Genomic DNA, 23510 nt, shown 5'->3' on the forward strand with positions numbered 1-23510 from the left:
CTGATGCCATTTACTCGTATTTTCAGCTTAGGTCTCTGATCATTTATAGCAGTTTGCCAAAAGATTTGTGTTGTGTTCTCTCCTGAATTTTTGTACTACTTGTTGAAGTTGTCCTGTTCTTGAGTAGATCCAAGCAGTGTTGTTTTTATCAACAGGCATTAAATCTTTTAACTGGTCTGTGGATGAGTTTCTCCAATACAGATAGAGAAAGCTTGAATTTGATATCAGGGCCTGTGAGAGGCCCCCTCAGGCATTTCCCAAAGGCAAAGTGTTATCCTGCCTATCCCTTGTTTGTAATGAAAGTTTTGGTTTATGAAAAAATGCTTTTGTTTTAATCTCAACTGTGGGATTTTAGTTGGGCTACAGTTTGTCCACACCTGTTAATTGTCACGTGCAGGGTGCGATCTTTGCCAGCTGGTAACGGCCTTTCCCACGCTGCATAGAGAGGGGCATGGTCTAGGACTCTGAGAGTATAAACATGAGGCCCAGGAAGAGACTGTGGTGTTCTTTGTGGCATTTTGCATGGAGCAGTTTGGAGAGAACTGAGACCAGAGAGGTGTGGCAGTTTGGAGCAGACAGAGAGAAATGTTCTGGGGCTCAGCAGCGTGGAGGAGACTGCTAGCTGACGGAGATTGGTATAGAGCCCTGAAAGAACCCCTTGACCCTAACTAGAAGGGAGAAGTAAAGGAGTCTGGGCCCCCTCTCCCCACTAACCTTTTCTCTCTCCTACTTAAAGTTGGGGGTTTGGTGGAAGGGAGATAGAGGCCAAAACATCCCCCAAATAAAGTAGAGTTTAAAACAAGAGCACTACCGGTAGCTTTCCACTACACTTGCTGATCTGTAGGCATTAGTCCGATGCTGGTCTTTGCCACACCTTCTGCATACTCCGGAAGGCTGGGCCTTCTTTGGGGATTATCTCTAGGAAAACCACTATTTCCAGGAACACTTTGCCTACAAGCCCTTTTCAAATGGCCTTGCTTACCAGCTGCTATTTTGATTTTTTCCTATGACCTTTAGAAATTACTTCTCCTGTCATATTAGCAGCATAAACATGAGATCCAATATCAGCTGAATCTCTAATCCTTTCCTCTGTTGGTGTTGATCTTTCCTTTAAAGGTCTAATCACTCATTTTTTACATTCTCAATTAGCATTTTTCCCCAGTTCTCACACATTTCTATTTTATTATGGCAAAGGTGAAAATGCTAACTTCTCCACAACAGCAACCAGTAAAATTATCCCCAAAATAACTCAGTACAAAACAGGCCTCTTTTAGAATTAAAAAAAAGAAAAGGAAAAGAAAGAGAGAGAGAGAGAGAGAGAGAGAGAGAGAGAGAGAAAGAAAGAAAGAAAGAAAGAAAGAAAGAAAGAAAGAAAGAAAGAAAGAAAGAAAGAAAGAAAGAAGATAAGAAAGAAAGCCTTTACATACACGAGTTTTTTGATCCTATTTGAAAACGGGGGAGGGGAGAGACAAAAAACAAATCCACCGTTTTCTGCACAGTCCAGCTGCCAACCCTCCCTCTAGGGATGATGGGCGTGGCTTTCTGGGTCCTGTTACTCGTGCGAATTTGCTCCTCTATTTAGCTGCTGTCCATCCTCGCGTTCTAAGCATCCAGCTGTGCCTCCAGCTGCTGCTTTGAGTTCCTGCAGGCGCCTCTACCTCTTCCCCGGCTGCAACCACGGTCCCTCTCCTGGTGCCACCATCACCAAAACCCCCAGAGACACGGTTTCTTGTCATGCCACCTCAGTTTATGCTTTGTGCAGGTCTTCGCTGTGTATCAGTTTGTGACGTGGCAAGCTAGATGTTCATAGGACAGCCATCCAAAGGGACACCACTGTACCGTTTCATAGCCTTCAGGGCATCTGCCCTCTGTTCAAAGTGCACATCTGCTGTCCCTAAACTTCGTCCAGGGCGACCGTAGCGCATAGCTACTTTCTTCAACGTTCCAAATTAAGCAAAGGGTTCCCGAATATCAGCATCTGACGCTCCGAAGTCCAGGTTTGACACCAGCAGCTTCCCACCTGTTGCCACACCAGCTCCACCCCCGAAGTAAGGTTGTGCTGCCACTTGTCGGGACGTTGTTTTGGTCTGCCGTAGGGTGCCAGTCGGTTTCTGCCGCCTGTGGCACCAGCAGCGATGATGGGTTCCTCACAGCCCGGCTGCCTCGATTCACAATTCATGCAGCGGCCTGCACTGCTCCTGGCTGCCTCAGGTTCAGCTTAAGATATAGTCCAAAGACATATCCATTTTGTCGGCCATGGCGGGGGCAGAATTGAGCCCTCAATTAGCATTTTTAAAAGCCAGAGATTCAATTAGTATTTTTCTGACTTATGAATCTGATATCATTCTATTTACAGAGGAAGTCAACCTTTGCAAAACATCAGTGAAGGCTTCTTTGGGGCCTTGTATGACTTTAGTAAATGACTCAGACCTCTTTCCTGATTCTTCAACCTTATCCCAAGCATTTAAAGCTGCTAAACGACATAATGCCAAGGTGTGATCATCAAATTCAAGCTGTCTTTGTAACTCAGGATATTGACCTTTACCTAGGCACTGATCCTGGGAAATAGCGATACCGCTTGTCTGATTTCAAAGTTCTGTAGCCCCAGCTTCCTCTTTCCACCGTGTTCGCCATTGGAACTGAGGACCAGCTTCCAATACTGCTGTTGCCAAATCTTTCCAGTCTTGGGGGATAATCCTGTTCTGAGTCACCCTAAATTTAGAATCTGCTTCACATAGGATGAATGCATGCCATAGGACACAATCACTTTCTTAAATCTCCTCTAATCTAATATGTTTATAGGATTCCACTTAACTTCATTATAATCTTGGGGTGCCCATCATCTCCTGGTATGTCTTTGTATAGTAACTGGATAAAGTAAGGTTGGTTTTCTAACAACCTTGGGCCACCCCCTTTCAGTTTCATTATGTGGTGGCAAGGTAGGCTTTTGCTGTTATGGGTTCAGAAATAGCCGCACACTGACCACTTGAACACCAGAATCAGATGATGGAAGCTTATTGAACATTGAACAAAAACTGGCCAGTCAGGGCCATAATCTGGACTCGGGAGCCAGACTATGATGCCAGTCTGTTTCTAAGGCAGGTTTTGTATATGAAAAACCATAACCAGGTAACAACCAGGTAATCAGGTATGGGGGGGGGCACATTACATCATTTTGGCTAGCTAAACATAGTCACTTTTGTTCCAAGTGTATTGTGTTGTATCTAGGTAGCTAGACAAAGCACTCTAAGATGATTGGGTGGGATTTAGGGTAGGAGAGCTCTTGATAGTTTTCTAGCTTTCTGGGAGTAGGGAACATAGCAGGATGTAATGATCTTTAACTCAAGCAGAACATGCATTTATCATCTATTGTTTTATTCTAAGCAGCAAGTTTTGAACTATTGAATTGTACTCTGGTCTCAGGCATATACAGCCTGAGAGCTTGAACTTAATTTCACCTTATAATAAAAATAAAGACTTAGAGGCAAAATGGCTTCTGATATGCTAAAGGCTATAGCAGGTGTTAACAGAAGAGCCACAATTATCCTAAGAACTAAAGTAAGTCTCGACAGACAGGCTGTAGAGTTAAGCAGGTTACAACATTGTCTAAAATCTGTGCCTGAAAATTTTCTTTATTCTCATTTATAGCTCTTTCTTAGGCTTGTCTAAATTCCTCTTCCTGTGTTTGAGTATTTTTTCATTTTTATTTATATGTCTCTCTAATTTTCTTTCTAAGGTTTGTATCTTATCAATCCACTTCTCATGTTTTACTTTTTCCTGTGTTTCTAAAGCATTTTTCTTTGAGTAGGTACAAAAAAGCCACTATGCCTTTTAAGGATAAAATATAAAATACCAAAACAACAATAATAATAATTCGTATTGAGCCTATTTCAATCAAGTTATTTAGCTTTTCATTTTCTGCTTCTATTTTTAAGCCATCTAGAGTAGCACTAAACAGGATTCTAAAGCCTTTTATTATAATACTTCCTATCCTTATCGTTAGGATTATGCAAAGTTACATGGCAGGTTCACAAATCACGCCACATGACTGGTTCCACATGGGAGGTTTTATTAAGGGAAGGAGGAGGGGGGTCACAGACACTGTCTCTGGGCAGGGTAGGGGAGAAAGAGAAAAGGGGGGTAGAGGACGTGGTTCGAGTTCTCTTATAATGTGACCCAGAGCATTAGCAGGTGGTCCGTGGGTGGTTGGTAGGTGGCCTCACAGATGCCTGATATCCAGTTTATCAGGTCCCTTCAGGCTGGTGGTAAAAATGCCTGCTTACAAATCCCAACATTCCTCCCTTTTTGTTTTATTAAAAAGTGAGGAGCTAGTAAGGGGGTGATTATGGGGAGGGCATAGGGATGACTTTTGCTCTTCAAGCTCCTTCCTGCTGATAAGGAGAATTGTCATTCTCAAGGTATAGCTGGTCCCCACCATCAGGGTTGATTGAAAGGTCATTGTCATCTGGTTCTGTGGACAGAGGTTGATAATCCTGTAAGAGTAACTGATTAATGGTTTGGTTAGAGGATTTTTGCATTTGTTGTTGGAGGAATGTAGAGAGGAAGTTAATAAAGCAGAGTACAAAAAGCAAAAGCAGAAAGATGAGCAGGACAGGTGTGACAAAGGGCAGAATCCATTTTCATATGGGTCTCTCAAAGGCCCAAGAGCTAGAGGCCTCTAGCTGTTCCCTTTGCTTCTGTAGATTTGTCTGGAGTTGTTGGATTTTGTCTTTTACTATATCCAACTGGTTGAAGTACTATTGCTGCCAGCGAGTCGATCTGTCCTTGGAGAGTTAGTGTTGTCTGAGCCACTTGCTGGAGGTCCTGGATGAACTGGGACAAAAGCTGATAATACAAAGTTAGTGAAGTGGCTAGTCCTGCTTGTCCCAGTCCCAACAGCTGCCATGATTCCTGCAACAGCAAAGAGGGGCAAGATTTGAATTGCCCTCTTATCCTGCTGGGCAGCTACTGAGTTCATGACCGGTATTGGTAGGGGCCCCTTTTCATTTATTACCCCCAGGTCAGGGAAGAGGAGCACCAGCATGCACACTCCTGACCAACCAGCAGGCAAACAATGGCAGACCTGAGTACCACAAAGAATCGAGGTATTATTAGCAGCAAAGCATTGGGATTGAGATGAGGTATCAAGGATTATAGTTTTATTACAGTCTAAGGAACTTAGCATTCCTACAGACTGTGTCCCGGATGCCTTAAAACAGCTTGCCACACCAGAGAGGGTGATATGAAAAAGGTAGGGGGTTGTGGCAACATCAGAGTCAGGGCAGTTAGTGAATGGAGAAGTAAGGCTACTTGACAGAGTCACCAGAGAAGCTGTCAGAGGTAGTGCTGAGTTGGTCCCAGGTGGAACACATAGCCAGCAAGCTTTAACATGGCCTGGTTAGGTTACATTAAGGAGCTTGTAGGCTGAGGTCAGAGTGTGAAATAGGAGACGAAATGACAGGTTTGTATTATTTAGGAGGGGGATGTCAGAGAGGCAATGACCTTAGAGGAGTGTTGAATTATCTTCTCTACTTCTCCCATCCCCAGGGATTGGGTAATATAGCAGGTCATCCTGTAGCTGAATGACCACAGGGGAATAGTGCCTAGTGACAGAGGGGTTTTAGACATCCCAGACTTGGGGGTCCACCTGAGAGACTGGTAAAGGAAGTGATGTGTCACAACTAGTAGGTAGGATAGCTAGGAAAAGGAGGAGACAGGACGCTGGTGAGCTTGAGGTCAGGCGAATGGGTGGAGTAAAGGAGATAGAGGCTCCCACTTTGACTAAAAAGTCCCTTCCCAGTAAGGGAACTGGACAGGTTGGCATCACTAAAAAGGAATGAGTCAAGGGAACACCCCTGAAAATATAATTGAGTGGTAGAGTTAGACAAGGCTGGCAAGGCTGTCCTCCTACTCTGACAATAGAGGAACTAGGAGAGATTGGTCCCCAATACTTCTTCAGGACTGAGTAAGTGGCTCCAATATCCACAAGGAAGAAGATGGGCTGCCCCAATAGCATGATAATTACCCATTTCTTCATGCTAGTGATGGCAGTGGTCAGGTCAAGGGAACCTGGGCAGCTTCAGTCGTCCGTAGCCAGGCCTAGGATATCGGCCAGAGGGCAATCTGGGAGTGATACTCCCATATCATGAGAGAAACAGTGGCAGTCAACACCCCAATGTCCCTCTTGGTGGCATTTTGGACATGGCCCCGGTGACATATGGGGTTTAGGACAAAACCAGGCCCAATGACCTTCTTGAACCGATTTGAAACAGGGACCCCATGGTCCTTGTGTCTTAGGAGGCAAGGGAACCTGGCTAGTAACTGAGGCCAGCCGATGGCCATGGTCAGCATTTGGTATTTTTGCTTGAGGGATTTCTCATCTCTCCCATGGTAAACCTTAAAGATCGGTGTTAAGACTTCTGTCTGTGGAGACACAGGTCCTCTCTCCAAACACTTAAGCTTAGCCCTGATGCCGAGCTAACTCTGGGAGTAAAAATAGGTCATCAGGAGTTGCCTACCCTCTGTACTTTCAGGGTCTCGATTAGCATGTTATAAGAGGGTCTTTGTAAGGCACTCTAGGAATTGAGATGGGTTTTCATTCTTGTCCTGAATGATCTCCTGGAGCTTCTCATAATTAACTGGCTTGAGGGTAGCCCTGCAGAGACCAGCCAGAAGGCGGGTCATGAACTGATGTCTAGCTAAAATGCCTTCCAGAGTATTATAATCCCATTGTGGATCCTGGACAGGCACATATCAGCCCCAACCAGGTGTGTTGTGTTTGTTTGGTGAATCTCATCTGCATTCATTCCAGCCTGTTCCCAAACTTGCCTGTGATCCTTAGTTAATAGGTTGTTGGTAAGAATCATATATATATGTATGTATATAATGGAAGGTAAGACTATAATATTGAGTGAGATATTGATATTCTTTAATGAAAGTAGAAGGATTAGAGGTATAGAATCCTAGTCTCTTTTCCACTTGAGAAAGTTCAGTTAATGAGAAGGAACATGCACTCTAACTAAGCCATCCACACCAGCCACCTCCCACAAGGGAAGAATTGAGGCTGGTTTACATTGAGTAGAGGAAGAAGGGGGCTTTAACTACAGAGTGAGATGGTACCAGGAGCGCTAATAGCTGTTGGTGGGGTGAAAAGTGGGTGCCAAAGTAGGATGACTAGGATGGCCTGTTGCTGGGAAGGGGGGTGAGGATGCTGGAGGAAGAGGAAGAGGGAGAAGCCAGAGGCTGAGAGGTTCATCCATGGGGTCAAAGGTAGAGAACCCTTGAGGTTGAAACTTTATCACTAGAAGAAGTTGTGTAGGAGAACAGGATGAACAGAGAGAAGGTTTAGAGTGGAGGAGAGAGAAAGCTTGAACTTAAGATACTTCCTTCCCATTTACTAGATCACTGAGAGTAATTAAAAAGATCCTGTAAAATATTGGATTTAATGTGCTGATAATTGGCCAATTTGAACCATTATCTAAAGAATATGTAGGCCAAGTTTTATTACAGAGGCATATGAGCTTAGAAGCCTTTAACTCAGGCTTCGTGCGTAGGGTTTTAAAATTCTCCAAAAGACATCCCAGTGGGGATGCTGGAAGAACTGATGAATGGGCAGTTCCCATTGGGAGGATAGGAATTAGTGACCTGCCAGAGGAATCCCAAAGGCAAGGTGTGGCTCAGTAGAGTAGTATGGCCCTGCCTGATCCAACAGCCCATCAGCGTAGGCCAGAGACCAAGGGCACAGCTGCCCATAGGAGACACAGTTTACCTAGGGCTAGGATTTTCATAGATAAGCGAGAGGGGTGTATGAAACCATGCCAGTAGAAGGAAAGAACTCACCCAAGGGAAAAAGGAAACCCTAAATGGAGGTCAGAAAAAAAAGGGTCACTGGCTATGGTTGGGGGTTCTTCTGTCTCAGAAAGTACCAGGAAGTTGCCGGACACTCAACGGTCAATCTTCCCCTACCAAGAGAGATGTTTATGCTGACCAATGAGGGGAACTCACCAATCCAGCCTGTGTTGCATGTAGGAGGTAGCGATCTGGTTGCTGGCAGATTTGAAATGAAATAGCTTTCCAGCAGTTCCGGTGGCAGTGCTGGTGCCAAAAGCAACCACCACTCAGCATGGCCACTGAAAGCACCTATTCGGCCAATGCACCAATGTTAGGATAGTGCATTAAGTTACAGGCGGGTTCACAAATAACACCACGTGACTGGTTCCATGTGGGAGGTTTTATTAAGGGAAGGGGGAGGGGGTCACAGAGACTGTCTTTGGGCAGGGGAGGGAAGGGGCAGCACAGAGACTGTCTCTGGGCAGGGGAGGGAAGGGGTAGAGGGAGGGGGAGGGAAGAAGAAGAGAGAGAGAGAGAGAGAGGGAGAGGGAGAGGGGTGGTGGTGGTGGGAGCTCTCTTATAAGGTGACTCAGAGCATGCACAGGTGGTTTCAGGTGGTCCGAGGATGGTCCATAGGTGGCCTCACAGATGCCTGATATCTGGTTTGTCAAATCCCTTGGAAACTGATGCATCAGTTCCTTCCATCATCTGACATATAACCTGCCCTTTTTGATTTGTTGGAATCTGTATAAAATGTGGGAGCTCCAGAAGTTGGAGTTCCTTTTTTATACAAGGGAGAATCCAATTGGTTCTTTTTATAAACTGAAGTCGCTTGCTTTTTTGGGTATCTGTTGTTGATTTTTCCCAAAAAATTCACGGCAAGTTCTTTGTCAGTATTTGTTGTTTGTCCATAATGATTGGTAAAGGGCACCACAATTTCAGCAGGATCTATTCCAGCTAATTGATGAAGTCTCAATTTTTTTTAGGATTAATTTAGAAATCTTTTCTATATAGATTTTTAATTTTTTATTTTGTTTGTGTGCCAAAAATATCTACTCTAAGACACAGTCCTTCCTCTGCATAAGAATTCCTATGGGAGAATGAGTGGAAGGCAAGATAACCAAAATACAGGCCATCTTTGGATCAATATGGTCTATATATGCATCTCGTAATTTCCTTTTTACCAGAGCCAGTTCCTTTACAGCTTCAGTTGATAACGTTCTTGAACTATTATAAGTTTTTATTTTTTGAAATAAGTTACTTAGCTTTTAAGTAGCTAAACCAATGATAAACTGTAGCCAGTTAATATCTCCCAGCAATTTTTGAAAGTCATTAAGAGTTCTTAATTGGTTTCTTCTAATTTGTACTTTTTGTGGTCGAATTTTCTGTAGGCCTATTTTGTATCCTAACTAATTAATAGAATCTCCATTTTGTATTTTTTTCAGGAGCAATCTGTAATCCCCAACGAGGTAAAGCTCTATTTATTTCATCAAAAATTTTTTTTCTAATGTTTTTGTATCTGAATCAGCCAATAAGATATCATCCATATAATGGTAAATTATGGATTGAGGAAATTGCTTACAAATTGTCTCCAATGGCTATTGTACAAAATATTGGCACAAAGTAGGACTGTTTAACATCCCCTGTGGTAAGATCCTCCAGTGATATCTCTTTATTGGACAGCTTCTATTCAAAATGGGTACTAAGAAAGCAAACCTTTGCCTATCATGTTCATGTAAAGGAATTGTGAAAAAGCAATCCTTTAAATCAATCACTGCAATAGGCCCTTCCTTAGCTAACAAGGAAGGCAATGGGATTCCGGATTGTTATGATCTTATTGGCTGAATAATTTTATTAATTGCTCTGAGATCTGTTAACATCCTCCATTTGCCAGATTTCTTTTTATGACAAATACAGGAGAATTCCAAGAGCTGTTGGACTCCTCTATATGTTGAGCCTCCAGCTGTTCCAGGACTAGCTTTTTTAATGGCAGTAATTTTTCTTTACTCATAGAAAGAATCATATTTCTAATCCATTTGTTTATTGGTGCAGATCTTGCTATTAATGGCCTTATTGCCTCTTTGCATTCAGTATTAGCATTTTCAAAAGCTAAAGATTCTATTAATGCTTTTCTAGCTAGTGGATCTGATACACTTCTATCCACAGCTGAGGTCAATCTTTGCAAAAAGTTAGTGAATGTTTCACTTGGACCTTGTATTGAGAGACCAAAAGATAAATTAGCAGCTATTATTAAGACCTGAAGTAGGTAGGTAAAGAAGTCTAGTAATGCCCTGAGGGGAAGAGCCACCTTACTGCATTCTTTCCCCACTCACTAGAGATACAGTTGCTAGGAAACTGGACCATCCCCCTAGGGAGGGATACCAGGTCATTATGGTCTGGGGACCTTCCTATAGCCAATCGATTCAAAATGTAGCATTTTAACCAATAGATGCTTGCCAGGCAGGAATCACCCCTGCCTTGGGCATGCTGGGATGGACCAGAATTTTTAAATCACCCAACTAACCTGGGCACAGGCGCTCAGCTCCCACCGCTTCCGCAGTGGGTGTGTGTGGGCCCAAGCTGCAGCTTGTAATTTACAAAAAATAGAACCTCATGTATTTACAGCGGAGTCTGTTTATTCCTGGTCTTTTGGGGTTTGTGAACTGGGCAGAACAGTATGACCTGAGAGAATGGCTCAACCTTTTTTTCTGATTCCTCAACCTTGTCCTAGGCATTTAAGGCTGCTAGGCAACATAATGCTAAGGTTTCTTTATTATATACAGCTTGTATTTCTGTGTCAGCATATTGGCCATCACCAAGCAGCTGTTCCTTAGAAACACCAATACTTTTGGCTCTATTTTTGTGTGCTCTCTAGCCTCTTTTCTCCACCGTGATAGCCATTATAAATATGGTCCAGGTTCTAATATTGCCTTTGCCATAGCCTCCCAGTCTTTTGAGATTACTCTACTTCTGATTGACCAGGCATTCCAAAATTAGTGACACTTTCCTAAATTTCCTCAGAGCTAGCACTTCCACTGGGCACCATTCAGCTTCATGATAACCCTGTGGATGATCATCATCTGCTGGTCTCTGCTGTATACTGATTGGATAAGCTAACGTTTGTTTTCTAATCACCTTTGGTTGGCTTTCTTTATTTTTATCTTTTGCCTCTGCCTGAGTATTTTCTTTACTTAGTATTCTAAACTATTCTCTTAAGGTCTGTATCCATATTTCACACCTATCTCTCTGTTGTTTCTTTTGTTCAATTATCTCATCTTTAATGCCTCGCTTCCAACTTTTAATTTTTTTAAGTTGTTCTTGTTGTTCTTTGTGTTGTTCCAGTATCTTTTTTAAAACCTTTGCCCTATCTTTCTGTTGTTCATCCTGTTCTGTAAGTTTTTGTATCTCTTGCTTTATGACCTGTTTCCAATCTTTATTTTTTTTCTTTATATTGTTTTACTTGCTCTTTGTGTTGTTCCAGTATCTTTTCTAAAGCCTTTGCCCTTGAGAAGACATAAAAGGCTAATCCAATGATTAAAGTTAAATTGAGGACTACGAATGTAAACATAGTCATAATTTCTACACTTTTCTTTATTTTTGTCTTAAAACCATAGAGGAGATTTTCAGCCAAGCTCCAAGAAGTCTGTTTTATTGTCTCTCCCATCCTGTTAGACTGTAGAGGCAGCCAGTTTTGTTATGTTAATTTCAGGTCTGCCCACAGTAGGCTGTCTTTTGTTCCTGGGCCTGTTTGAGAGTCTCTATTACAGAAACTGTCTCTGACATGAACTGATTGGCCTGCTCTTTGATCACCATCCCCTGAGGGGTGAGCAGCCTTACCAGGACACAGAGGAAGACAATGCAGCCAGTCCTGATAAGACTTGATAGACTAGGATCAGAAGGAAAAAAGGAAGACCTCCCGTGTCAGTGGACTTGGGGAGGGGTATGAGTGGAGAAGATGGAAGAAGGGTGGGCTTGGGAAGGGAGGAGGGAGGGATCTACAGGGGGGATACAATGTGAATAAATTGTAATTAATAAAAATTAAAATAAAAAGGAGTCTCTCTTAAAGAGGTAGTAATTGACCTGGTGAAAGGTTAGAGTTAATTCCTAGGGCTGGGGCACTCTCTTAGGCCCTTTCACAGTACTAATGTTATTACTTACTGTTGGGCCATGTTTGTTGAACTGGTTAATGGCCTACATCAGGCAGAGACTGGGGACTATCCAGCCAATGGTGCTCTGCTCGCAGCACCAACACCTGACCACGACTGAGAACAATGCCAACTTGTAAATCCTCCCTTCCTCCCAACTAATAACTGTTCCTAGTCTGTGTCTAGTCTCACAGGTTTATGCTTGATGGAACCAATCTGCAACACCCATGCAAGCTAATGAATTCAATAGGACTCATCCCAGACTGATACATGGAGCTGCCGACCACACATGACTGCCCCTTTGTTGTCAATGGCCCCGAGGTCAGCATCAAAGCAGATACAGAAGATGAGACCCTCAGTCCCTGATCCCACCTGGCAGCTAAGATGCTCCCTCAACACATAGCTAAATGACTCAGGCACATCTCGAAGATTCGAGAAATTACCCTCTTGAAAAAGGGGGGGGGGATGAAAGGTTAGAGTTAATTCCTGGGGCTGGGGCAGAATCACAAGACCACATTCCTTTCAGAGCAGAGGGCTAGCCCAGAGGCTGGGGCAGAATCACAAGACCACATTCCTTTCAGATAATGGGCCAGCAGCAGTCCCCACCCAGATAAACCTCAGGGTATGACTGGAGTCACATGGCCCCTAAGAACTAGAGGTCAGATGTCTCCCAGGTAGCTAGGCCCGACTGTTAGCAGTCTTGGCACCTAAAAATAGACCAATCATTTTAAAGGTCAGCTTCCCTAGAGACCACCCCGGTTGCGTTTTGTTCCTCTTACCCAATCCTGTAATGCCAAGGCTTGTACTACCCCATTGGTGTTTTTGTTCCTTTAAAAACCTTGATCTCCCGAAGCCAGGGGTCACTTGCCTGTATGTCTTTGTAAAGGGCAGCCACTGGCTCGAGCTTGTAATAAAAAGACCCTCTTGTGTTTTGCAACGGAGTCCATTCCTGTAGATCTTTTGGGGGCTTGCGAACTGGGTGTAACACTGGGAGCTTTTAGATTTTAAGTTGGGTTGTATCACTGGGAGCCTGTCCCCCCCTATCAAATTAAAGTTGTTAAAGTATGATTTAAAGGGTGTGGATACTTAGATTAGTTGGGCACCATTTGTTGTAGGTTATTAATATTTATTATTGATTTATCTATTAGTTAATCAACAGTTATTCCTAAACCAGCTGTATAACCAAATCATCACAGGGAAACTAGGATGTGTTTAGTTAACCTAGAGTACAATACTGGGCAATCATTACTCCATCCTAAATCTCCAAACACGGATTGTTTTCCACCATTCAGATTTTACCATTGTACTTACTTTTAGTCATATCTTAGGTCTGGTTCATCTCTTTACATGGTTTGAAGTTCTCTCCTGCCAACCTCTGCCCTACTCTTCTATTTCCTTCTCCTCCCCTCTGGACCAGGTTGCCCCACCCTATTCTCCCCATTGCACAGCATTGGCTGATTGTTTTATTGACAACACACAGAACAAATGGTGGCATGTTTGCACAAACTTGAGACAGGTGATGCTTAGAATAAGCATCACAATGCAGTGTCCAAGTTGAAACAGAAAGTGGGGTAGAGAAATCAGCATTTGAATGAACAAGGGTAAATCATATATATTCCACAAGAATATTATACAAACACTTTCTCAAGGAGAACTTTTAAGCATAAAAACCATGTTCTGGATTGACATACTTTAAACAAGAACAGTTAGCCAGAAGCAGAACTACAAAAGCCCCAAAACAAGGTTAGTCCATTTAGAGACTTCCCCAGAACTATGGACTTTGATGGATTAGAGCTTTGTCAGGTGCTGATTATGTGCACGTAGTCAGTTGTACTAAGGTCTAGGGTCCTATTACCTCCCCCACTAGCCTTAGTGAATGAGTCAAATCACGGACTCATCCTATTATAGTTTAAAATGCAGAGCACTGTTGTTAATCCAATCAGAATGAGAATTAAAGGCTCAGCCAGTGCAGAGTAGTTATCCAGGGGAACCAAAATGACAGAGATTGGTACCAATTATTTCCACAACCAGAACAAGGTTCTCTCTAATTACTCCTGATCAATTAGCATAGAAACAACAGGTTTCTTCCAAAGCCATACGTAGCTTTCTTAATCTCATGAGAAGTCTAAGCCTCTCCAATTTTGTAGGACCATTTCTGCAAGGGAATCTAACTGTTATTTAAATCAGAAAGTGGAAAATTTTAAGACCTCTAGTGTTGGTTTCAGGGTGAAAGCCAAGAAAACTCACTTCAGATACAGATGCTTAAAATGAAAGCTTTATTTTCTGAGGTCAGGGAGGTGGTTCATTTGGGATCTGAACCAAGTCAACAAGGTGAAGCTGTATTGCATGTTTAAAGGGTGAAAACCACAATTAACTCACATGGGGGTAGGAGGATAGAGGGCACAATTCAAGAGGGTAGTCATCTCTGTCTCAAGGTTTTTTGTTGTTGTTGGGTTTTTTTTTCTTTCTATCTAGCTGACCTTTAATTTGATTGGTCCCAAGTAAAGTTTATGTTTAAAGCCAGCTGCACTTAAGGTTAGGGAATTTCTGGGAACAACAAGACCATAGAGTATGCTGAACATAAACATAGTTTTTGGTCAACCTGACGTTGTACAAAGATTTATTTATTTTTCTATATCAGCAACAAGCTGCGATGATGTGGCTGTTATTCCTGAAACAGAAATGGCTATAGTTATGCTACCCAAAAGGAGCAGGCACGCTCAACATGTCTACTTAGTTTGGAAAGCAGCAGATTAGGCACATTTAGTCAAACCATTAGTACATCACCTCCAAGTAGTCTCAGAGACTCAGTAATATTGCTGTTATCTATATGAATTAGCCCATAAGGCAGAATAACAGGCATAAAAAAAAAGGAAAGTGCCTAGGTTAAAAAGTTTTGGATATTAGAAATAAATTCAGGCCTTATAAATCCTCTAACATGAATTTGGGCTACCCCCAGTTTCAGTGAGTTTGGTCAGTCAATGGGTAGACAGTCTGGTTAATTCCATCTCTATGTAGTGAAAGGAACAGGCTAGCTTTACAGGTTTCTTTATAAATTCTACACCCCATGTTAAACTAAGATCTCCCAGCACTTTTACAGAAAGCAGAAAGATGAGCAGGTGAATTGAAACAAGACCCCACTCCATTGCGAAGGAATGCAAAAGGTCTCTACCCCGCTGCGCTGAGGAGGAATGTCTAGATCTGCTTAGTAACCGGTCCAGATGTCACAGTTCCCCAACCCAGATCAGGGCTGGACCAGATGGACTTGGTGCCTAAAATGAACCAATCATTTTAAAAGTCAACTACCCAATCCAGTGTTGCCAAGCTTGCAACCTCCGTGATTCTGACGCTCAGACTTCTGTCTCTCCTGGCTGTTCCTCACTGGTTTGGGGGGGGGGCAGCCACATCATACAATGGCCCAAATAAACCTCTTGCTATTGCGTCAATCGGTCTCCTGAGTTCTCTTCATCCTCCTCTGGAAATTAGGGTCCCCCTTGGGCCTAACAGTAGTACAGGGCTGGATGTCTAAGCAATCCTGATTGATTTGGAGAGGGGGAATGGAAATGATTACTACAATCTCTAGTGTCCCTTTCTGTGGCATAGAGTTCACTTCCCCAGGTTTTTCTTGTTTCCCTAAGGCCAGAATATTTTAAAGAAAATTTTCAGGAAGCCTCAGTTTCACAACCCCAATTTTTACTGTAGAAACTCCCTTGATTATGGCAACTAGGAGGACCGAGGTGCAGGGCATGCATAGAATTGTTAACTCTGTACTCACTCAAAAGATAGCGATTTAAGAAAGGAATGCTTAGTTGTTTTTAACAAAATCTCAGTGGTTTGATTTTTACCAATAAAGACTCGGGATCCAAATGCTGGGGTAAAAGCCTGGTAGCTCAGAGAAGATGAGAAAGCCCTGGCTTACCTTCCTTCTCAGCTGATGTCCCAGAAGGAAAAGAAAATTCTCCTTCTCCAAACAGTCTCAAAGACCCTCAAACTGAAATGTCTCTCCGTTCTACTTCCTGTACATCTCTCTATCCATCCTCCTGACTCCCTCTTACTCTCTATGGTTTTTTTTCCTATGTTCTCTCCCTGTCAACTGCTCGCTTGCTCTCTTGACTTGTGGTTGACTTTATTTAATCCTGTTTACAATAAGCAGAAAGGTCTTGGATTAAAGGTGTGTGGTAGGGCTGAGCCACACCACAACTAGAAACATGGTTTTCCAGTAAACAATACAATCTCAGGGTTCCTAGTGTGATTAAATATCCTCTAACAATAGTAGAGAGTTCTGCCAACTCCTGGTCTCTGCCTGGGATGCAGTGAGGGAAGCCTTACAAACATAATCTCATAGTGTATAAATCACTCTATACAGGGTACAACAGGCAGAAGCAAAGCAAAAGAAGGAAACCTAACTGTTCTTTGCTGGACTCTAATGAGAGTTTTGTTAAAGTTTTTCTTAATGTCCTATTTTTTTTTAACCTGGCCAGAACTCTAAAGTCCATATGCACAATGAAGTTTTAATTGAGAGGCTTTGGCTATGAAAGCAAGGCCATTGCTAAAGGAAGGCTAAAACAGGGGACCAGTCCCTGGAGGAACTTTTTAGCTACTATTTGAGCAGTCCAGGTGGGGAATGCTTCTACCCTCCTGGAAAAGGCATCTTTAAAAAAAAAAAAATTAGCAAGTCATTTTATCCTTCCACAGCAGGCCAGATCATGGTAAAGTCCCTTTTTCCAGGGTTTGCCAGGATATTGGTTTCTCATTTGGACCCTTTCTAGGGCTCTTTGTTTTGGATTCACTTGAGCACAAATCTGGCATCTGACTGTGACATCCTGCACTAGGCTACCTAGTCTAGATATAACATCTCTTGGTCTGTGAAACTCAGAAAGTTTTGTGGACCCCAGATGAGTACTTGGTAAAGATCAATTCCTAGAGTCCAGTCAGTTTTGGGAAGAGTGATCTTTCCCTCTGGTATCCTCCATCAACCTGTGGGTTTGAGCTCTGTCCATTTCTTCTTACCATGGAGTTTCAGGAAGCACTAGGTCCTGGTATGTCACCAGAACACCATTAGGCCCCACTGTTCTTTGTGCTGTTTGTTTGACAGCTATGTCAGCAGCCAGAAGTGGGAGACAGCAGTTTTTACGGGAAGCCAAATAGCCTCTAGGTGGGCCAAACAAAGGAAAAAAAAATCTTGGCCCGCAAAAAGGCGTGTTTTTACTATCATACACGTCCACGATATGATCTGTAGAGAAGGAGGGTTTCTCACCAGTGGGACATGCATGACAGTAAAAACAGTAACTGTCAGTGTGTATGGACTTTCTTTTTTCCCATATGAGAGTGTGATGAAATCAATCAATGTAGTGAGAATTCTGGAATTTTGGTTTCTTTTTTTAAAAGAGACACAGAAATATTATGAAAAAATGTTTTTGTTTTAATTCCAGATGTGGAGATATGGGGCTCTTTGCAGCAGCTGACTTTGATTTGCCTTGTGCTCTAGCAGAGACATGGTTTTGCCAGCTGCAGATTGTATGAGTTTTGGAATTCTGGGAATTTTTCAGAGTGTAAATAAATGCTAGAGTCCCGAGAGGCGGAGTTGGTGGTCATTCAGAGGGTTTGGTTGTGGTTAGTAGTTTTGTTAGTAGTTGTGCTCAAAGAAAAAACAAGAAAGAAATTAGATTCAAGGCTCTCTCTCTCTCTCTCTCTCTCTCTCTCTCTGTCTCCTGTATCCTTCTTTTTCTTCTATCTAGTGATAGGGGATGAAACCAGAGGGCTAAAGGGTGGGAAAAGAAGAACCTATAAATTAAAAGACTAGCTACAAATAAGTTTTGCTCTCTGGCCTGAATTACTTGGCTTGGGCCCAAATCATTTCAGTTAAAGTAACTACTGAGGCTACTGAAAATCATGGATGAGCACCTGTGGGGTGGTCGCCAGGCAAGAGAGTAGCAGAATTGCAGGAATAATGGTGGTGGGTTTCTCAAACTGGACTCAAGGCAGGGCCAGGATTAGGGCCAGTATTCTGGTGTTCCTTGGAGGAGGTCTCAACCACATGTGATGTGAGTTATAAGATCCAGAGTTTCACTAGACTAGAAGTAGCCACCTCAGCTCTTAGACAGGTGTGCCATCCTGCGCCTATAGGATTCAATTGGTTGGACAGGTATGTCACAGGGGATTTTCATGGCCCCAAAGTTTTTGTTAAAACTTTATTTTTGGAATGTCTTTTGTTTAGTGTCAGTCCAGACTAAGGTGCTCAGTGTTCTACTTTGTGCCTTGCTATTTCCACCAACTCTGGTATCCAGAGGTAGCAATATCCAGCTACATCTAGGAACTCTTAAACCTGTCTCTTACTCTTTGGAGCTGGAATCTGAAGGATGGCAGAAATCTCCTTTTGCCTCCCATCAGCGTAGCCAAGACAAGTAACCTCTAGTGTACAGAGGTAGGTTTTCTTGGCTGACATTCTGTAGACTGAGGTCTATAACTCTTACAGAAGTCTCTCAGTGGCCCTTTTCTAATCTCTTTTCCTGGGAAACTTCTGATAGAAGGGCAGGAGGTCAGCATTTAGTGTCTCATGAAACATGGTTGGAATTTTTTTAATCTTTGAGGCAATCTGGTCCATGTAAGTTGCCCACTATAAACTAGCACTGAGTCTATCTGTTTAAAAGGAAAGATGGGTTGACTCACTTCTGCCACTGGGAGGCTGAAGAATACATCTTTCAGGTCCTAGATAATGTACAACTGTTTCTCTGGAAGAATCAGACTCATGAGAAGCAGAGGTCCCAGGTGTCTTCATAGGCAGGAGACACATATTCCAGGGTGACTGGTAGGGCACCAAGATTCCCGAGTCTTCAAATCAGGCAAGATGGACCACAATTTCTTCTTTCATTTCCAGGGTCCTTGAGTAGCTGAACTGGTTGATAGGAGCTGGGCTTGGGCCACTCCTTACTGGGGAGGGGTTCTGCCCATTCCTTCTGGGGAATCCTTGTTGTCAATCTGAGAAATAGAACAACTGTATCCTTTGATTGGAAGCAAAACTTTTAGCTAGGAGATATTTTTATGGCAGAAGGCAAGACACCAAGAATTTTCTGGGCATCTTTAAGTCTAAGTGCATCTCATCATCAGGAAAGGTAACAGTGGCTTTTAGTTTATACAAAAAGCCTTATCTCAATCAGTACTCTGCTGTTAAACATCTTTGATCTACCTCCAACAACTGGGACCTGATTATACTTTAATTTATATTTTACATTTATAACTTTTTTCTTTTAGTATCTGGGGCTGACTGAGCTGACGAAAATCTTTTTAGCAGCTGTTTTTTAATCCTTCTTTTAAAAGTATCTAGCAAAAATTGTTTAAAGTCTTCTTGCTCAGTGTTGGACACAGGGAAAATCCCTTCTGTCCATGCTGCATTGTCTGGCAGTGATCACCCCACTCAGTGCAGGGGCAGTTTTGCTACTTTTGTTCAGAGAAGCGTGGGTTTTGAGTTTTCCAATTATTCTGGTCACTGGTTAATAAGGACACAAAAAAAAATCATGAAAGAAATGGAACATTTTCTTTTCCTTCAGGCTTAGCCCAGGGAAACTTTTCTCCTTCCCCAGAGCTGCTTAGAGCAGGCACAGAGAGGGAATGGTTACCTTGAGAAACTATTTCTCCCTCCCTGTGTGTGGATTAAATGATTGGGAGTCTTGAATAGGAGGTCCAGCCAGCCCCTCCCACCACTCTCCAGGCAGGGACCAACCCTGGCCATGATCAGGAGCCAAGTAACAAAACAAGTGCTTCTATTCCCAAGGTGGGAGAGGTAGAGGGTTTTTATTGAGTTGGTTGGTTGGTTGGTTTGGTTTGGTTTCTCTGAGTGATCCGGCAGAGTCAAAGGATTCAGGTCCCCAACATGATGGGAGGAGGGTCTCACAGCAGAGAAAGCTATTGGTCAGTACAGGGAAGCAAAACTGACAGAAACACATAGAAAGACACACAGAGACACAGACACAGACACACACACACACACACACACACACACAGTAAAAACATCCAGAGGTAACCACCACACAATTGTACACCTGAACAGACAGACAGACAAATCCATTACCGTCTCACATGGTCCCTAACACTGGATCAGCAGCCATGTCCAACTGCTCCTATGTGTATGAAAATGCCTAAACTAGACTTACCTTAGGAGGTGACAGAGCAGGCAGCTTTCTAATTTGTTTCACTTTTGGGTGGAGGTATCAGATTCCTCTGAAGAGCTGGGCAGCAATTGACAAAAGTGAGTCTTGGGGCACTGTTTGTTCCTAGGAGGTCCTTGACCACTGTACTCTTCTCCACTATCAGGGTCTCTGAACCTCCCCACATCACACCAGTGTCTCATGGTCTTGGTCTGGGTTCTCACTGAAACCTCCAGAAATATTGTGGGGTATCCTTCAGGGAAGACTGCTTAGACATGGGTTTAAGCCAATAGAAAGTCTATTAGCCAGTCAGTGCCTACACTGGGTGTTCAGAATCCCAGTAAAGCCCTTGAGCCTTTCTCAGGGTGAGCTTTTAAATATAAAAACCATGTTCTTGGTTGATATACCTCAGTTAACAAGAGCAGTTAGCCAGAAGCCAAACTACAGAAGCCAAAAAGCAAGGTTAGCACATTTAGAGACTTTCCCAGAACTATGAACTTTGATGGGTTAGGTCTTTGTTTTTGTTTTTGGCAGGTGGTACTGTCTACGTAATACGTTTTTCAGCCTGAGTGGAGCTTCCACCATGGAGTCAGTTGTGCTAAGGTCTGGGGGGTCTAATAAGCCCTGAGACCCTGTTACAGACTGAGTGCTAAAGTCTTAACTAGGTCTCACTGGGACCCAAGGACTTACTTAGGTATTCAGAGGGGCAGAAGGCCCTCCTAAATTTTACATTAGAGTCTAGGTACTCCTTCAGATTCTCAGAAGGTCCAAGGCCTTTTTCTAGGTGTCACTAGGAACTAAGCCTTCTTAGGTCCTAAGGTTCTTTCTGGGACCTAAGGCCATACCAAGATTCTCACTGGAGCCTAAAACCTTTCCAAAACTCACGATCCTATGGTTTTACCACATTCTCATTGGCATCTAAGTTTTCAACATGTTCTTACTATGTCTTCTAATCTGTGGTCAAAGGGCTTTAACAGGAACTCACTGGGCATTAAGATTTTTCCAGGATTTCACCAGGGCACAAGACCTTCCCCAGGTACTCACTAGGGCCTTAAGCCTTCCTCAGGTTCTCACTGGGGTCTGAGGCCATCCCCAGAATATCACTAGGGCCTTAGGCCTTCCTCAGGTTCTCACTGGGACCTATGACCTTCCCCTATGTCTCACTTGGGCCTAAGGCCTTTCCTAGGTTCTCAGTATAATCTAAGGTTGTCCCCAGCATGTAACCGGAATCTAAGGCCTTCTCATAGGCTCACTGGGATCTAAGGCTTTCCCAAGTTACTAAAACAAGGTCTACGACCTTCCCAAGGTTCTCACTGGGGTCTAAGACCATCTCCAGAATACCACTGGGTCTTAAGGCCTTCTCAGTATCTCACTGGGCCCTAAGATCTCCATCTGGTTCTCACTCCTGTTCTAAGTCTTTCCCTGGACTTCACTGGAGCCTCAGGTCTTTGCAGGCCTTACTGGGACCTGAGACCTTCCCAAGACTCACAGTGGAGCTTAGGTCTCCCCCAGATTCTTAATGGTATCTTGCTGTAGAAGTTTTGATTTATGATATGTCAACGTTTTTGTTATAATCGCAGGTGTGGGATATGGGGCTGATTCAGATTGTTCACAACAGAAGCCTATTTTGCCTCATGTGGGCTCTGAGAGGGACTCTTTGCCAGCTGCAGACTGGCTGAGGACTCTGTGAAGGAATAAAGGCCAGAGCCGAGAGAGAGAAAGGGGGCTCTGAGAAAGAACAAGGCTGCTGCTGTTCGCCCCCTGCTGCTCCTGGTTGCTGCTGATGCAGCTTGACAAGAAGTTGGAGATCTCCTAAAAAGAGAATTGGACTTGCCCCAAGGAACCTGATGGCCCTAAACAGCAGGAAATAGCTATGGAAAATGACGCCCCCTACTCCCCACTAAGCTTCATTCTCTCCTATGAATGAAGTTGTTGGAGTGTTGGAAAAAATTGGGGTAAAGAAGGGAGAAAGAGGTATAAGAAATGTAAATAAAACAGTTTATTTTTTAAAGCACCAACAATATCTAAGGCCATCTTCAGAATATCAGTACGGCAAGGCCCTCCCACAGGTTCTCACTGGGGCTTAAGGCTTTTCCTAGGTTCTGACTGGGTCTTGAGGCCTTCCTTGGGTAGTTTTCACTGTATTCTAAGGCCTTCTCCAGGTTTACATTGGGGCCCAAAGCTTTTTCCAGTACATTACTTGGGGTGTAAGGCCTTCCTTCTGATTCTCACTCATGTCCATGGCCTTCCTGAGGCCTAAGGGCTTTCCACAAGTTCTCAATGAGTCTGAAAGCCTTCCTGGGTGATACATATATCTATAATGTTTATACATTATAATGTTTTCTCTGGTTCTCATTTGGGCCCAAGTTCTTCTCCATTATCTCACTGGTACCTAATGGCTTTCCATGATTTCACTAGGGCCCAGAGTTTTCCCTAGGTCTCACAGGGGCCTAATACCTGCCTTCCCGATTCTCACTGAGGTGTAAGGTGGTCCTTAGAATGTAATTGGCAGCTAAGGTTTTCTCACCATCTCACTGGGGCCCAAGGACTTTTCCAGGTTTACACTAGGTTTTAAGGCCTTCCCTGAGTCTCACTGGATGTTGTGACCTAGAAGGTAGGTACACACAGTTGGTATAACAAAAATTATATTTTATTATGCTGAGGCTCTTCACACAAGGTTTATACCCCAAGTTCCTAACTACAGTCCTAACCCTGTCTGTCCATGCTGCTCACTTGTATGACATATCTTAGCCAAATGTCTGGTCCAGTCTCTCATGATAGTGTCCAGTTTAAGGGTCAGGATCCCAGGGAATATTCTCCAGCCTCAAGGCAGATGAAGGTGGTGTCTCTCCAACGTCTTCAGCAGTCCTTGTGGGGCCTGTGAACCATGTGAATGGGGGAACTGGCCTGGAGCAAGAGTGAGGTCAAGACTTGTGCAAACCCTGAAAATCTTCTCTTGAGACCGGCAGGAGTAAGGATGGCTTCCTCTCTGTTCTGTGCCTGCCTGTCCCAGTGCATGTAGTCTTGCCAAACCTTGAGGTAGTCACATAGCCTGGTGCCCAGGTTTCAGGTTTCCTCATAAGGACATACCCAACTAGCACCTGCTGTTAATTTGCTCCCCTGGTTATCAAGATCCTTTGTCACATTGTATGCCAATCCACTTTCCCCTCTACTCATACAGGTTTCTGCCCTTTACCAGGGAAGAGTCACTCCCCTCTACATCCAGGCTGTCAGATCTCACAGTCCCCTTCCAGGTCCGATATCTGAGGGAAACGCCCTTGCTGATTGGATCATCTCCACAGGACCATCCAGAGCTTCCTTCAAGCAAACGGATCAATTCCATTCACACACACACACACACACACACACACACACACACACACACACACAC

The 23510-nt window shown here is 43.5% G+C and overlaps 1 pseudogene; it reads right to left on the bottom strand.

Annotated features, from left to right (window-relative positions):
* Window positions 1-1578: 1578 nt before the first annotated feature.
* The window catches only part of LOC129682335 (THO complex subunit 4-like), a 24871-nt pseudogene continuing 2939 nt past the window's right edge, over window positions 1579-23510 (bottom strand).

Source organism: Psammomys obesus, unplaced genomic scaffold (genome assembly GCF_907164565.1).
Source record: "Psammomys obesus unplaced genomic scaffold, mPsaObe1.curated_primary_1811, whole genome shotgun sequence".
Lineage (NCBI taxonomy): Eukaryota > Metazoa > Chordata > Mammalia > Rodentia > Muridae > Psammomys > Psammomys obesus.